Source organism: Manduca sexta, chromosome 8 (assembly GCF_014839805.1).
Source record: "Manduca sexta isolate Smith_Timp_Sample1 chromosome 8, JHU_Msex_v1.0, whole genome shotgun sequence".
NCBI classification, from domain to species: Eukaryota; Metazoa; Arthropoda; class Insecta; order Lepidoptera; family Sphingidae; genus Manduca; species Manduca sexta.
This window is the reverse complement of record NC_051122.1, coordinates 2,041,510-2,058,595: the sequence shown is the minus strand read 5'-3', so window position 1 is coordinate 2,058,595 and position 17,086 is coordinate 2,041,510. Positions and strand designations below refer to the sequence as shown.

General features: G+C 34.7%; 1 protein-coding gene across 1 annotated transcript in view; it reads right to left on the bottom strand.

Annotated features, from left to right (window-relative positions):
- The window catches only part of LOC115445943 (flocculation protein FLO11), an 82,151-nt gene that overhangs the window by 29,875 nt on the left and 35,190 nt on the right, over positions 1-17,086 (bottom strand). The window contains exon 2 of the mRNA XM_030172459.2: positions 14,409-14,441. The gene's annotated coding sequence lies outside the window, so the exon portion shown is untranslated. The remainder of the gene's footprint in view (positions 1-14,408; positions 14,442-17,086) is intronic.

The window sequence follows — 17,086 nt, the reverse complement described above, 5'->3', positions numbered from 1 at the left end:
ACTATCCCACTGCTGGGCTCGGGTCTTCTATACTTATTAAAAAAATGCGCCTGGGCCTATTAGCATGTTTAACTAATATTATGTTTTTTTTACTAACGCATATAATTCTTCTATTCACTAGACTGCCTTATCTTTCTCCTTTTCTTATATCCATCCCACGGCTGTCTGGAAAATATTTTCAAGAGCGATCAGACTGCAATTTGAAATTATGGCATTGTTTTATTGTTTTACTTGTGTACAAAAAAGAGTGAATAAATGAAATAAAATGTTAAGGCAAAGAAAGATGGAAAATTTTACATATCTTTATAATGCTTAAGAGTAAATACTAAATAGGCTATGCTGTTTTTCTAATATCGACCATTCTACAGAATTAACAATTAAATAGTTAACAATAATTGTCATATTTGTGCACCAACGTTCTCTATACTTAAGCGGAGATCTAAAATTGTAGAAGTTAATGAAAATCTGACGGAATTTTATATTATGAGTGTTAAAAAAGGCAGTTTATAATTTAAACGTGTGCTAATATTACACAACAATGCGATTCTCTCGACATTTCTTTCGATGACAACCGGATAAATCTTGTCATTTCTCAGACGGCCATTCCCCAACTTTAAGGTCATGTCCAAATAAAATTAATTATCTATTACAAAACAAGTAATATTTATCCTTTGTTATGTCCCAACCTCTATTACGACAGTCTTTCTCACAGTCGATCAGACTTTGTATAATCGCATTCGTTTCATTGCGTCTTTTGTATGACATGTATTTACGAAAGTGATTAACAGTCGTCAATGGATAGAAACGTGCGATCGCATAACGTAAACTTATATGGTAAAGACAAACAGTGAATTCGTGACAGAATGCGCGTTGCGCACCCTGTTAATGTCTTGGTTGGTGATGGGCGTGTTTTTATCGATAAATGTTTGGATGTTTTTATCGATTTCTATTCGATTCGTATGTATATTTATTCGGTTTTCGATATTAAATTAAGAGTGAACCAAATGATAGATATTTGTTTTTAGAATGTTTTTTCATGTTAAAAATAAAAATAAAGAAGATCCGAACATTATTTAAAGCTACTTTAATACTATTTTCTATGTGTAATGATATGTATGAATGAGATCTTTAATTAATAAACATCAACAACAAACAACTATTGTTATACCATCTTAAATAAATTTACCGAACATTACTGTATATATTTACACAAACATCTAAAACCCGCAAATTACTATTATAACTACGTAAAGAAAGTAAAATTGGTAATAAACCGCTATCACCTTTCATTACGTACAATTTATTAACATGGATAATGCATTAATATGTACAACATAATTAGCGGGTAACTGCATTTCAAAGTTATCTTTATAGAATCAAATTGTTTTTTATGCTTTATTTGTTGTAAAATATGTGATTAAGCATAGTTAATATTTGTCGATGGGTTATATTTTGTCATAATTGGACATTAACTATGTAATAATTTTAATGGTAAATACACTAATTGACGGTCATATACAGACATTTACCGACAACTCATGAATATTAAATAATCTTATAATATATACATACACAGTCACGCCTTTTATTCCCGAAGGGGTAGGAGGAGGCGTAACTAATGTACCTACATTTCGTCGTGTATATTCCGTCCCATGATGTGATGGAAGCGAGCCTATCGCCATATCGGACACAAATTATAGACTCGCGACTGATACTGAGTAAAAAAAGTCAATAACGGTTTACCAACCCCGAGATAGAACCCGAGACTTCAGCACTGCAGTCATGCCATAATGCAACAACTGCACTTAGGCAGTCAGTAAACAATATCAAAATGACCTATTTATTAAATTATTTTTCATTATTAATTTTCATTATGTGAGTGACTGCCAAATGTCATGGGAAGTATAAATAATGTCAACAGAAGATATTATGTCCCTCGACTTTCAACTACCGGCTTGTCTTTGACTCTTATACAATTACAGTAATCCATACCACCCAAAAACTAAAACCAAATATTCTCTATTTAAATTCAAACCTGGTAAACAACGAGGTCAACATCGACAACCGCCGTGTCACAACACTAGCATCAATGAAATTACGTGGACACGAGCAAGCGTGTTGGGGCGCGACCGGACTCTTAACTAAAGGCTTTAGTACACTCGCAGACAATCGTAGTCGTGATTCCCGGTTACCGGGAATATTAAACAGGATTGTCAGATGTTGATATAATACCTTTTCATAACTAATATCGTATATAAAATTGGGGGTTTCATGAATAGCATTGGGGGTATGGGATCCTAGGGCTTTTGGATACTAGCTATCTTCTCTACAATATGTTCTTGGTAGTGGCTATCTAGTATATGAGTCTCTACGTAGAGCATAAATACAGAATAATTATGTTAGAAAAACACAATATTTCCGGACCTGGATATAGAAGTCAGACCCTGTGAATACACAGCTCATACCGTTTCTAAACCGAGAAGATGATAAAAACAATTCTGTAACATCTGACTACAATATTACAAATGCGATAGTATGTAAAGTTGAATATTTCACACACAGACCAAATCCTGTATTTACTTATTTAATAACTTTATTGAACACAAAAAATATTAAAAAAAAAACTAATACATATCGTGGAAATAATTTAAACACAAATGGCGGTCTTATGCAGTATTATATAGGCTACTTTTATCCCGGACAAAACCAGGAACATTTCTGGGACTTAACTTCCAGGTATTTAAGAACTATTTATTTATGGAGGCATGGTAAAATGACCCCACTGGATCGGATAGTCAGTGAAGTAGGGTCCAGATAGTGCCTATTAAGATGACTATCCCTCACCAGACACAATTATGCCGACCTGTTCAAAACCGGATGTATACAGGCTGATCACTAAACTCGACTTACGAGAGCCTCTATGGCAGGTTACACCCTGTATACGCTAATGTCAAACAACTAATTATCGCGGCGACTGTACTTGTTACGTTGAGTGCGACAATGCTCATTTCGTGGTGGCGGATAATCAGTTCCTGCGTTATATAAATGTCCTGGAACAGTGATGTAACTCGATGTTATTACAATATGAATATTAATCATATCCTAGTTTGCTAATAGAGAGAGTTAGGTGTTTATACAACTATGAGATGATCATATCGAGCGCCGAACCTCATAGTGCTAGTGGTAGGATATATTTTATATCCGCCCAGATAGCGACCACCGTACACACCCGCCATATTGGCCCATGTAAATGTGTCGCGTTCCGGGATCAGGCTGTGTATATCTGGTTCGAACAGGCCGGCATAATTGTATCGACTGCCGGACAATCATCTCTCGTCATTCGACATTCTATTGGACCTAACACCACTTACTATCAGCTGCAGTGGGGTCACTGCTCGAATAAAAAAAAAATTATCCAAGATGGTGACCAAACAGTCCAAAGAGTGAAATGAATTATAATGATCAGGTAAACAATTAGATATTATTCTAAATTATTGTTTCAAAGAAAAATCAACGCGGTAATTCACAACTAAGTACCGCTAAATCTGCTCTTATTTCCTTATATATAATGCCCCATTTCGCAAGACGAGCGAGACGAGGCTCAGTGCGAAATCATAATAACCTTTGCAGTCACGCACACATGGCTAACTGTCACTATAAATTGTCCACAGCTTCATGCCTCGTGACAATAAAGATTGGGGTTACTGGCACATATTTCAATTATATTTTATGGTAGGAAATATAAACAACTACTGTAAACTACACTAAGTTGATAAACTCATTACTAACTAATCTTACATATTTGATGGGGAGTTAAAACTTCGGCAACTTTAAATACTATCAGATTTATGGTAGGTTCAAGACCTTTGGCAGCATCTTTGCGGCGTCTAGGTCTCATACAATTATTAGCACACACACACGCCTTTTGTTCTCGAAGTGGTAGACAGAGACGCAACTGGTGCTCCTCATTTAGCCGTGCATATTCCTTCCCATGATGTGATAAGGTCCAAGCCTATAGCTATATCGGTCGCAAATCCCAGATGCTGGCTTGATACTGAATAGAAAAACTAAAAGCATTCACTACAAAATCTTTCAACCCGGTATCAATGCTTATGCACAGGGTCTACTTCGAAAACGTCGGTCCGAAAAGTGGAAACGATAAACTTCGAATTTAACTTTACTACCAAATTACTTCGGATCCGTCACCGTTCTGTAGCTTAACTTAGTGGTAGGATCAATCAAAAAAAATACGGGAAGTATTTTTTTTCATTTTTTTTTTTTTGGAGAAAGCAGTGGATCTTTATCCCCGCAGATGGTTTTAAAAAGGGACGGCGAAATCCTGAAGTTCTTACAAATTCCAAGTCTGAAATATTGCGATGAACGGATCGGCTCCGTCGTCGAATCCGTCATCGGATCCGTAACACTTCGTAGTAACAAAACGTGCGATCCGTCATCCGAAACTACGGATTTCGTTTTTAGAAGTAGACCCATACCCGTAGTAAACAAACCATTCTTTTTATGTAGACACAATAAAGTGACTGTTCTGCACGAGTAGAGTGGTGTCTACATAGAGAATCGATTGACGTGTATAAATGCCTCGTCAGTCGAGACAATTATGCCGGCCTGTTTAATAGACTCAGTGCCATAAAGACGGTGCCAACGATGCCCATGCACGGAAACCCTGGATAGACGCAAAAATGACTACCAGGACCTAGTTTTCGGTCATGCATGGACGCAGTTATAGAAACTTGCACCGAGCGCGTAAGACGATGTTGCCTAACTAAGTGAATAGAATGCGACGTTATTAAGAGCTAATTAAATAATGCTTAAAGTAATAGCTTGTTATACTATAATACGTGATACAGTGAAATACATTCAAAAATGTATTAAAAGTGAAACAAAAGACGTTCAGAATATGATTGCCACAATTCGCAAATGAATTATAACAATATATTCCAAGGAATGTCGTCAATATCAATTATTGGATGCCTCTATGTAAACTACTACGGGTCCGCCTGAAAATTCTAACATCCAATTAACGCGTTATGCGAACAGCTACGAATTTCCTAAACTGAAACTGCCATATTTTGTGTATCAACAATCAAGCGCGAAAAATTCAAGGCAAATTTAACTTAATAAAAAAACCGCAATTAATTCATAGTTCGGGTGTGACGGTCATGTCGTAATGCCAGCAGGGGGCATTTTTTGTGATGTATTTTTCAACGAATCTTTATGGAAAGTGTGAATGCTTTTTATTATTGCTAGTGTTGACATGATTTGCCTAAGTTCGATTTCTAGGTAATTAACTTTTGAGAGTTAAGTAATTTGGTTTCCTTTGCGTAAGTTGTAAGAAAAACCACCAGAAAATCGTAAATAAAAAAATACTATCTGAAATCTGATTATTATTGTCATGTTATTCATAGTACGTGTTAAATAAAAATAAAGACTACTATTGTTTCGTGTGCTAATAATTATAATTACAATGAGGAGATGCAATTTGATCAATATTATTTAATTCTGATTAATTTGATTTTTAATATTATTATTTTTATTGATTTCGATAATTTATGCTAACACGAATATTTGTTGTATATAAGTTGTAAATGTAAATAAAGATTATGCATTAAGAGTCAAAGTATTATGTGAATGTGAGTAGACATAAAAAGGTTAGAGTTGGGTAACATACGCAGCAGAAATAAACAAATCGCAGCAGAAAAAAACGATCTCTACACAGATTATAATTCGAAGAGTTTTACAAATCGTACCATGAAACATACATATAAAAAGGCAGACGCATTCACAATTATAAATATAATTTAAGTAAAATAAAGTCAAAGACCTTAACTTTAGGAGTGATTTGGTTAATTACACAACCAGTCATAAATACAGCTTGACGATATCGAAATGAAGTGATATTTTCCGCGACGTTTTGTTACGTGAAACTAGACTTTACGGATTAATTCGAGTTAATGTTGTCAATTACTACTGATATAACCTTTATAATTTCTAAAACATCGCGCAACCTGGGCCCTTATTCTGTATGATAGTGTAAACGCGTAACGCGGCCGTGTCATGTTATCTCCGAGAAATGTGCGTGGAATGGTATTCTGTAAGCCAAATTTCTATAGTCCTAAACATGACGCGTTGTGTTACGTGCTTGTTACGCACTGTTAAAATAACGTGCGGGATAGAGAATAAGGCCCCTGTGTCGATAAACACTACCATACTAAACTGACAGCTACTGAGACAACTGCCGACGCCTGTTGTGTAAATTATAGCATTGCACTCCCTTTTCCATAATCTAGATTTAAAAATGACTATTTAAAAGAGAAAACACAAATTACATCATACTGCACTTTGATAAAAGTAACATCACATTGCTTCTATCAAAAAAACTCTATTGAAAAACTTGTAAACTTGACTTAATATATTATTTTTTTTACCTTTTTGTATACTTTAAATGAAAAAGTATACAAAAATATTTTTAAAAATGAGAAATTTCCTCGCTGTTATAATTATTTATATATTTTTTAATATATTTTATTTTCTATAGACTGATTACATCGGAATTTCGTGCGCTGTTATTGTTTTAGTAAACTGAATTCTTGTGTGTACTTGTAAAAGTACTTCCGACTTATTTAGCTTTAAAATTTTGTCATAAAATACGGTAGTTCAGTCTGTAGTTTGTAACTGTCCTATGAAATAAATTAATAAATTATAAACATTTACGGATTCTTAAGTTAGCGAATGCACAAAGCAAGGTACCTACGTATTGCCCATCACAAACTTAATTATCCACTAAACCAACTAATTAATACTATGATTAATTAACAAGAAGTACAAATTCGTCACAGTCTGTTAATCACAAATTACTAAAGAATTTCACTTTTCTGAATACCCAACGGACGAAAGTAAAAGTATGGCAACATTAATTCAAATTTGACCGTTAAAACATTACGATTTAAAAAAAGAAGTAACAAAATAAGTATTGTTTTACGTTATTTTAAAATCGTGTTGTAAAATATGTAAATTAACTGCTATAATATAGACCTAAAGCAATGGAGAGAAGTAGTAAATCTTGACACAACCAAACCCTAGTACTAAGAAAATAATAAAGAATTTTATAAATAATGCCCTAGCGTGGGATATCGATGTAGGATGTTAGAAATTGCAAAAGGAGTTAATATTAAATTACTTATTTATGATTGCATTTTCGTGTCATATCGTTATCAAACTTATATGAAATTACATTTCAAAACTGATGAAAGTTAATACGATGTTAGTTTAGACTACAAAATACAGTCATTTTACGTTCAGTTGTCTACAATATGCAAATGTGGATAATGGAAAGACAATAGAATTTTGGACGGAAATGGCAGATACGGTTCGGCATAATAAAATTAGTTGTGTTACTAATAAAGACCATAATTCATATGATCTCACTGATCAAATAGAAAACTTATTTTACGTATGTAGCGTAGCTCTGATACTTGTAAATATTTATAAAATAAAACTTATAAATGAAAATTAAATGACTGCGGTTGCGTAATTGTATTACGGTGCGACTGCAGTGAGGTCTCGGGTTCGATCCCCCGACCGGTCATTAATATTGGGTTTTTTCTTCTCTATATCAGCCCGGAGTTTGAAAGTGAATATGGCGATAACCTCGCACCCTATCACATAATGGGAGGGAATACCCACTGCGGAAAATGGGTGCACCATTTGCGTATGTGTCTTCGAAGATAAAAGGCGTGTGTGTGTAAAAAAAGCAAATGATTATGGAAGTAAACGCAGAAACCGAAATTGGGCACACAGACAATATTCTGGAATATCATTAAATTACTTTTTATATAGGACGATTATGGAACTTTTAATTCTAGAAATACCATTTGCGCGATATCGCCAGCTACACGTAGTTAAAGAATTTGGGTGAAAATCAGGGATCCATATCGGTATTGCGCCGGGCGGCGACGGGCGCCAGTACAGAGCGCCGGGGGCGTACACCGCTCACGTTACAATCTGTCGCAACGTGATAGACAATATGCCCGGCTAATTTGTATCGATATTACTGGGAAAATCATTCCCCAATCATCGTGTACCAGGAATATGCTTATTTATTTGAATTTTAGGTATGCTAAGTTGATTTGGGCATTTGGAGAGGATGTATGATAGGAGACTGATAAAGAGGATATATAAGGCGAATGTGGGTGGAAGAGACGGTAGGAGTCGACCGCACCGAACTTTCGAATGTCTATCTATCTATGTAATAGATATCTGACATTCTTAGTAAAGGCCAAGTCAAAAGTAGACTGAACCGGCCAGAATGCAAAGCTTATTGAAGGTAGAGGAAGCGAGAGAAGTATGCCAGGATCGTGTAAAATGGCAATCCATAGTCTCTGCCTACCCCTATGGAATAGAGACGTGATTGTATATGTATTGGATTTTTACTCAGTATTAGCCTCAAGTCTGGAATTGTACCCGGTGAATAGCAATAGAAGCCTTCGTGAGTTCCAAGTTGCCAAGTTCTAAGATAGTTAAATGCGGTGATGACTTTGAACCTCATCCTTTACCGGGCAAGTAACTAATTCGGATGTTGTCAGTCCTAAAATATACTTTAAAACGCTTAGCTTAAAGGCTTAAGTCGACCTTAATCCCAATGATGTACTGTATTCAAATCTATTATTCTATAGCACGTCGTATCTGACAATTTGTCGTTTCCTTATTAGATTTGTAGACACAATTCTTTTGTGGTCTGCATTGCGTCGCTTTCCCTTTAGCTGGCGAGGATAGAAGTAAACTCTGTTTCAAAGTTTAAGAGAGCTCTGACTTCAATTCAAGAAGGATATCAATTATAAGTCATAGCCCATACCATTTTTTTTTCGCAGGGAAAAAACGCCTTATCGCTACGACCATCAGGTGAGTGGAATGGTTATGTTGGTTTCACCGGTCTTATAGTCCAAACGACACTCGGGAGTATAACATCATCCGAGCGAGCATTGGACCGAGTCCCTAACCCATGTATACCCTACACCGGTATTCCAACCAAAACCCGCGGTGGCCTTCTTCGGCGCATACGGGACGGCCTCAGGGTATCTTGTTGCAGTAAGATAGCTGCTCGGAGCCGTCCCTGAGCCCAAACCTTAGCTTAGAAGCGATATTACCCACATACGTTGCAGCGACCCTCTTTTTCCCCTGATTTCGTTCGTCATAAGACACCTAATGATGAGTTAAGTAACCTCTCCACAAACCTATCTAATTTATAGTCATTAGTTGCGAAGCGTCCATACAACCCGATTCCTACCTTCCTCTTTAGGTTTATTTACGTTTGTCTTTGTTTTCTGTTAAATTAGTCGCGATATGTGAACTAAGGCAATTTTTCTTTGCCTAAGGTTACCTTTTCAAAAATTTGACCCTTAGCAACTGATAGACAAGCACTGACGGAATAGCTAACTGTTACAAAAAGTACAAGGAACTTCTATTCTGAAAATAAACTGGAATAGCGGCGCTTTAAACCTAGTTTCCAAATAATTATATCATTGTCTGCTTTTATAGTCTTGGTCTAAACAACACATCGTCTACCAATTTATCAATTGAGCAATCCTGCGTTGTACGATTGCTGATCCAGAAACTTCTATTGCGGCTGTTTCTGGCTTCTACAATGCTCTTGATAGTATAACACGCTGCTTGATGCCATAAATATACAATTCATTAATTCCTACGAAAACTAAAAACACCTAAGACCTTACAAAAACATTTAGTTAAAGATTCCAATTACAAAGATGGCATCATAAAGTATAAATAATTTTTATGTATGAAGTCCGCAGCTAACAACTGACTACGCAGACGCCTCGTGATCCAATTGCTAAGGTTTGACCCTTACAATTGTACACCATTACGAATCGGGCCACGGTACAAATTACTCTGTTACGATGACCGCGGGACGGATTTAGGATTTTTAGTTGTGGGTTCTATTTAGCAATTTATGTTTTTAATAATGTAATAATGTTATCATGAGTCTGAATTACGAGGCGGTCTTACAACTAGATCTAAAAGTCATGACTTGTTTTTATATACTTACCTTCGTTATGAAATAAATGGTATTATATTTCCTACTGCCCTCCACGACTCCTCTCTAGGACTGTGTGGACCTATTCCAAATTACTCTGCCCCAGCGGATTGTTGGAGGGCTGCCCAAAAATCTTACAAATTGACTAAACTCAAAGTGGAGTCATGTATGTATGAAATTATTTTTAAGACTTCTCAGGTGCCTTCTTGTCACAACGTCAGTATTCGCGAATATTTGGGTTATGGGGGTAGCGACCCACATTATCCAACACTGAATACGGATTCTTTAATATTGTGCTAGACTACACATTATAAAAGACAAATAGAAAACTCCGAGCGATAAACAGTTACGCAACAACCCTCACTAATCAAGCTCTGGCCCCGTTCAATAATTTGCATAATTTCCAGTTTTACTGTAATATTTTTAAGACAAGATGTTTTGACATATTAAAATCGTTTTGTATTATTCCGAATTGTTATTTAGGTTCTTTATTTAAAATGAATAAACTTATATTATTTATAGCGAACAGTATAACACGTACATAATTAAATTAAAGATTTTACGAAATGAAACAGACTTTATAAATGCAGGGTCGATTTACCCCTTTTATCGAAATTCTATAGTATTACAATATATACTAATGACAGCGGCGATAGTATAGTTAGGAGTGGAACGGACTGCCGAGTCGAATTTCTGCAGCTTCGAAACCCAAGGGGCATAAGCCTCTGACTTTTCTCTTCTGACTGAAAGATGTATTCTTTGCAAATTATTGCTTGCTTTAACGGTGAAGGAAAACATCGTTAGGAAACCTACAACCTGCTAAATTCTCTACAGGAATTTTCTACCAATCCGTTTTAGACCAGCGTGGTGGACTAAGGCCTAAAACCTCTCAGTAGTAGAGGTCCGTACCCAGCAGTAGAACAGTATATAATACAGGGCTGATATTATTATTATGTACTAATAGACTAATGTTAAACACTTAAAACAAAGAAATACTTATACAGCAGCCATGCATATTCATAGACGCGGGACAGAGTTCACGTCCTAGATTCTAGACCGATGGCGTCATACCTATCAACTGGGTGAAAGAATACATATAATTAATCACTTGTATAGTTTGATATATTAACCTTGATTGCTCGGTGGCGTAGTTGTATTGAGCACGGTGAGGTCCTGGGGACTAAAAAAATGTTAATTGGGTTTATCTATCCTAAAAATTGCTCAGTCTCAGATCCATCCATCAGGCCATGTCGGATTGCCATTGACATTGATTTTAAATTCGATTTTTTATTTATTTCAGGAAGGAGTTCGGCCGGGGACATTAGCTAAATGTGTAATAAAATATAATATTCAATGAAGTAATAATTTACATAAAAATGATCATCCATTTCCACAATCGTTTACTATTCAGTCAAATCTTTTAACAGCAAACTTAACCATGTTTTTTGCGATTACTTTTTTTAGATATTCCCAACCATAAATAGATTTGTGAACTGTGCTGTCGAGTCTATAATTGTTTTGCCATTTCTAGCGATGCAGATGGTCCGAGCTCTCAACCATTGCCAGTGAACGGATCCATTGGCCGTGGACTTTGCTGCCAAAGGTTATTACTGACTACCGTACCTATTACGGCAATCGACATTTATCCTTTCTGTCTATGTTAATAATAACTGTTGCGCGATTGCGTAATATCAGTCACAAATAAATGTTTTTTAATATGTTTATGTATTAGTATTGCACCTACCTTATTTATCTCTGCACCACCCTTAGATTGACTAGGAGAGAATGCTTTTGGCATTAATTCCGCCGATATACATGTTATGTATGTAAAGTGCAAATAAATAAATAAATAAAACTGTTTACGGATTCTATCGTGGTTACCTATATTATTTTCTCCTTAACTTTCGAAGACTTTGCAGCCTTCATGGTCACGGGGCGGAGTGAATACCTGGCGGATGACCATCACCTCAGTCCAACGATAAAATCCGTAAGTAATTTTATTTCAATACCTAACATTCGCGTAAACATAAGAAATCAGTCACAAATCCAACATAAATGTCGGGTTGTTTTGCATTTTTTCAAAACGCTTCATGTTAGAATAATAATGGATAGGATCTAATGATGCCTCAAAGTGATCATCGTGATCAGACATGAAGTCCACTGCTGCACATAGGCCTCCTCTTAAGATCTCAAGACTGTCAAAAGCGGCCTGCAACCAGAATGTTCCTACGACCTTACTAACAACAAACATATTAACGTACTACAACCTAATGAGCGAGTGTCGTTTTTAATGTGTTGACTAAGATGTGACAGAAGATAAAAGTTTTGACCCTTTTATATAAGTTAATTAGGCTTGAATAAAAAGAGATTTTTTGTATTGCGAGATTGATTCTGATTAAGTATAGTTACTCACATCAGTATCTAAACAAATTCACAACTTTAAATCGCCTGTACACTTTTGTTTTCTTACGTTGATTTTTTTCTCCACACAAATAAAAAAGGATTTACTTTACTTCATACAAAAAAAAAACAATTAAACTAAACGTTTTGAAGTGTTGATTTTTTAGCTTATTTCTTTTTTCTTTACTACCAAGCTACAGCTCATAAAATTTGACGTTCCCATGTAATACCATAACATTATAATAACCAGTCCTACTTCTGGGCATTAGGCATTTTTCTAAGCATGTAATACATTACGTAGACAATATACATTTAAAGACAGAAAAACAATAGTTAAATTACACAATATGTAAAACAAATATACATTGTCTAAGGTTTAATAGCTCACGACATCCAAATACCGCGTACGCATAATAATGATTGCCAAATAATATTGAGTAAGAATCATTATAGGCACCAAATCCGGGGTAGCGTGGCCTGAATGACTACAACAAAATTATAATAACATTAACCCTTAGAATAGATTAAGAACAGTGTTAAGAAATAAAGAATAGGTTGGTTGAAAAGTTTTATCAAAAATGTAATGGATAATCTAGCAGAAAAATAAATCAAAATCCATTTAAGAAAGGTTCGACCTAAGTCTTTGAAATGTGATAGGTGTTATTGTCGTATGGCGTGACGTCAGCGTATATAATGAAGTGAGCGTGAGAGATAGTAAGATAACTCCACTATTCGTCCACTGTTAGAAATATTTAAAATATAAACTACTCCTCAATCAATTTTGATGGTATTTTGACAGGGATTCCTTTTCGTATTCTTAATAATAATATAAAGTAATATACGAAATAAACCGTAGGAAACAACCCTATTTGTATGCTAGCTAAATGACAAATTATTTACTAACGATCTTAACTCGACTCTCACTCACTCTCACTACATAGTCAGGGTTAAGACATGGAAACAATAATCCCTTGTTTTATTTAAACGAGAGTTTATGCAGAAAAGCAAGAATATAATTGGTATAAAGCAAATTTTACTTCATGGGAACTCATTTCGTTTTAGAGGTGTCTGGCAATATGATTCTTCTTTCAAATGTCATCTTCCATTTCCTACTTTAATTTGAGATTGATGGCAACATTTGTATTACATTGTCAAAGCTATTGTAGTAGTAGATAGCCAACCCTGATCGGCGCTGCGCGTGAGTTTCGGTCCAGCGGGCAGCTGTGCGCTTTCTCCCGCCATTCCTAGCAGTCACGACATATTGTTCTCGCATACTCTGTTTACCTCGCCTTCACTCCATAACCTGATATAATTACGATACATTGTACTACAATAACTTTTACTGTTATATATCTTGTATAGACTGTGTATGAAAATGCCTATCATTGAAATAGGCTCACGGTTTGACACCTAGCCCCAATGCATAAAGAGATATGAACCAATAAAGCGCATAAGAGATGCTCTAAATATGATATAACATGGTTTTTATAATAAACCAAACCTATTTTATTTGTGATGTTTTTGACACAAGTCAAGGTTACGCGGTGCACGATGTAGTTTATATTTAAAATTATAATGACCAAAACGGGATTCCTAGACTGTTCCACATTACTATACTTAATATTAGGTTAATATAACTACGGCTTGCCAAAATTAAAAGGTTCATCTAATGGATTGATCGCCGCCAAAAATGACATTCGATTTTTTTTATTTTTATTTATGCTTAGCCATGCTTGGATACATGTCCTTCAGCCGGACATTTGAGATATCTTTAGAGTAATGCCACTCTTAATAGAGATATTATATGAGATAATAGTAGGGAAACTTTAGATAGAAGAAAACTAATAGTATTACATTGTAGAAATGTTTTTACCTTACGTCTATTGTCTATAATATGTCAAAATGCTCATTTTTTTAAATAACTATAATCTGGATAAAATACCTTCTTTCCAATCGTCACTCGTTGAGGAACATTCTGGAACAAAGAAAATTAATTATTCATAAGATACAAGAAAATAAAAATCTTTTGTACATTTTACGAGTTCGCGTTGACTCACCAAGAAAGGAAATAAGTATGTTTAAGAGAAAGAATATTTTTGTCGTCAACACCAAACGTCTGTGGACAATTACATATTTCTTTTTGTAAAAAAACCGACTGCACGTGATGAATAAGTCACAAAACAGTTTTACTGGAGGACATAAAATGCAGTCTAAATATAATGTTTACTAAAGAGACGCCCTACGTTCCTCAATGTTCAATATACATGAGATTTTAAGTCTCATTATGTCCAGTTACACTGAAACTACAATTCCGTGAAATGACAAATTCAAACATCGCGATACTGGCATTATTATAATCTCGCAATCACGAAGGCTAGACAGTACCATGCAGTATTTATGCTACTATTTATCATCAAACATCAAATGTACTCGCGTGTAAATTGTATGGACTTACATGAAAAAAAATATCTAGTCATAGACAATGTAAAAGGCTGTAATTCGTATTTCCCATGTCCGTATAGACTAGAGTTATTGGCTAGACCCAAACATCAATTATAGCGGCTTCTACGTGTCGCGTGTGGTGACTGCGGCCATCCACCCTGTATTTGAGGGTACAGACTAATGACTTTTCATCTAATATGCAAAGTTTTATTGACTTTATGTTATTTTGGCTGTACATTATTCGATTTCTAGTTTAGCCTTAAAATTTCTGTGAAATATGGTTTAAGGGATTACGATTACGATTTACGTAAATATTCCTGGTTTCAGTTTTTGGGTTATTATGACTGCTGTTACAAACTTTTTATCGCCAATAAGCGCCTGAACAAAAATAAACAAAATGATATCTATGTATTAAAAAATCTTTGATTCAAAGCCAAACTAATAATAAATGGATTTTCATGTCAAACATGGTTAAGTCGAGACAAAATTTCTAGGATCGCTTGACTACGAACAGGTGGTTGGTACTAAAATATTTTTAAAACCATTTTACTAAGTTATCTAGCGTTATTCCTTATATGGACGGATTCCAGATTCAGTTTCCATAATTAATGTACCGTTTAAAACTAATTACTGACATTTCGATTAAATTAAATGGTAACTAACTGGCTGATTCCAGTTTTAAATTAACGCATTCCTTTTTCGAAATAGCAAACATGTATTCCACGGAAATAATTCAAATATGGAATGCAATTTTAGTAAAACGAGACATTATTGCATATTCATATGCCATACCGTATTGCAAACCAAAACGCACTTGGATCTATTGCAATCGGCTATATTTTCACAAATATGAACCTTAAAAGTTAATATATAGAGGCTAATTTCGTCTGTGGTCTACCAAATAGGCTTTATACAGACAAAGGGCTGGTTGTCAAAGGTGAGTGACCCATATTTTTTTTTCAAGCAAAGGCCAACGGCATCGAGTTATGTTGAAATATTAAACCTATTTGATCGGTAATCGTTGTGATGTGCGACATGGAAACAATTTGACCATAGATTATAAACACGGGTATTTTTATTTGTCATGGCCAATGGAAGCACGCCATAATGCCTGGTTTATTACTTTTACAATATCAACATACTTTTGTACGCTAAACCTTTTGTTATACTTGTATTATAAGAACTTGGATAGTAATTCCACTAATGACTAAATGAATTCTATATTTTTAACGCAAATTGTAATATTGCTGAAAAGTTCAAATGATAACCGGGGAGTTAGTGTTTACGGTTGGTTTTATTAGACTAATAAGAATTTATTGGCTAATTATAGCTTATGATAGGTCTCTCAAATGCAAAAGTCCCTGTGGGCCAAATCCAGTGCTTTATTATTCCTGTTGCCAAGGGGTAGAGAGCAAGTTTTGTTATACTTCAATTTGAATGACAGCCCATCACTCATGGTAATCATCACCATGACAGAGAAAATAATGATTTTAATTTACCTGTGTTCTAATTCCATTTATCTTACAAACTATTTCCTAACTTAAATGCACACAAATCACAGCTCTATGATATTTATAAAATATTTCATCAATTTATTTACAGTATCAAGAAGTTCTTAACAACTCAAATTATCAATTAAATTAAACAAATTCAAAAAAGGAATTTTTACATTTTATTCTATGTTCTATTTAACTTTTTAAAATAACTTTTTAATTAAATAACGGCTTATAACCATTCAGCCAGTGAAAAAATAAACTATTTAAAGCAGCCAGCTCGATTCGTTTTGCAATAGCTATAAGCCATAGGAGCGCGAAGCTAGGCACATAGCAATTAGGAAGCCAGTTCTGAGCTAGGCTACGTTTATAGCCCTTTTAAAGTGCCTTTACGAGACTTAAATTATGGTAAACGAACTTTAAAGAAAAAAAACTAGTGAACGTAATAAATTTGAAAAACAGCATGTTTGAAGTCGTTGCAATAAAAATAATTAAAAAGATAATGCGAAAGGAACAGTAAATTCATGTTTATGTTTTCATTGATGTATTAAATTAAATATTTTTTATTAAATGATAAAAAGGAACCAAGTCGCTCATTAACCGCAATATGTAATAGTTATATAATAAAGAATATTATATAATAAGTTAATCGTATAAATAAATACACAAAGACATATCAATGCAG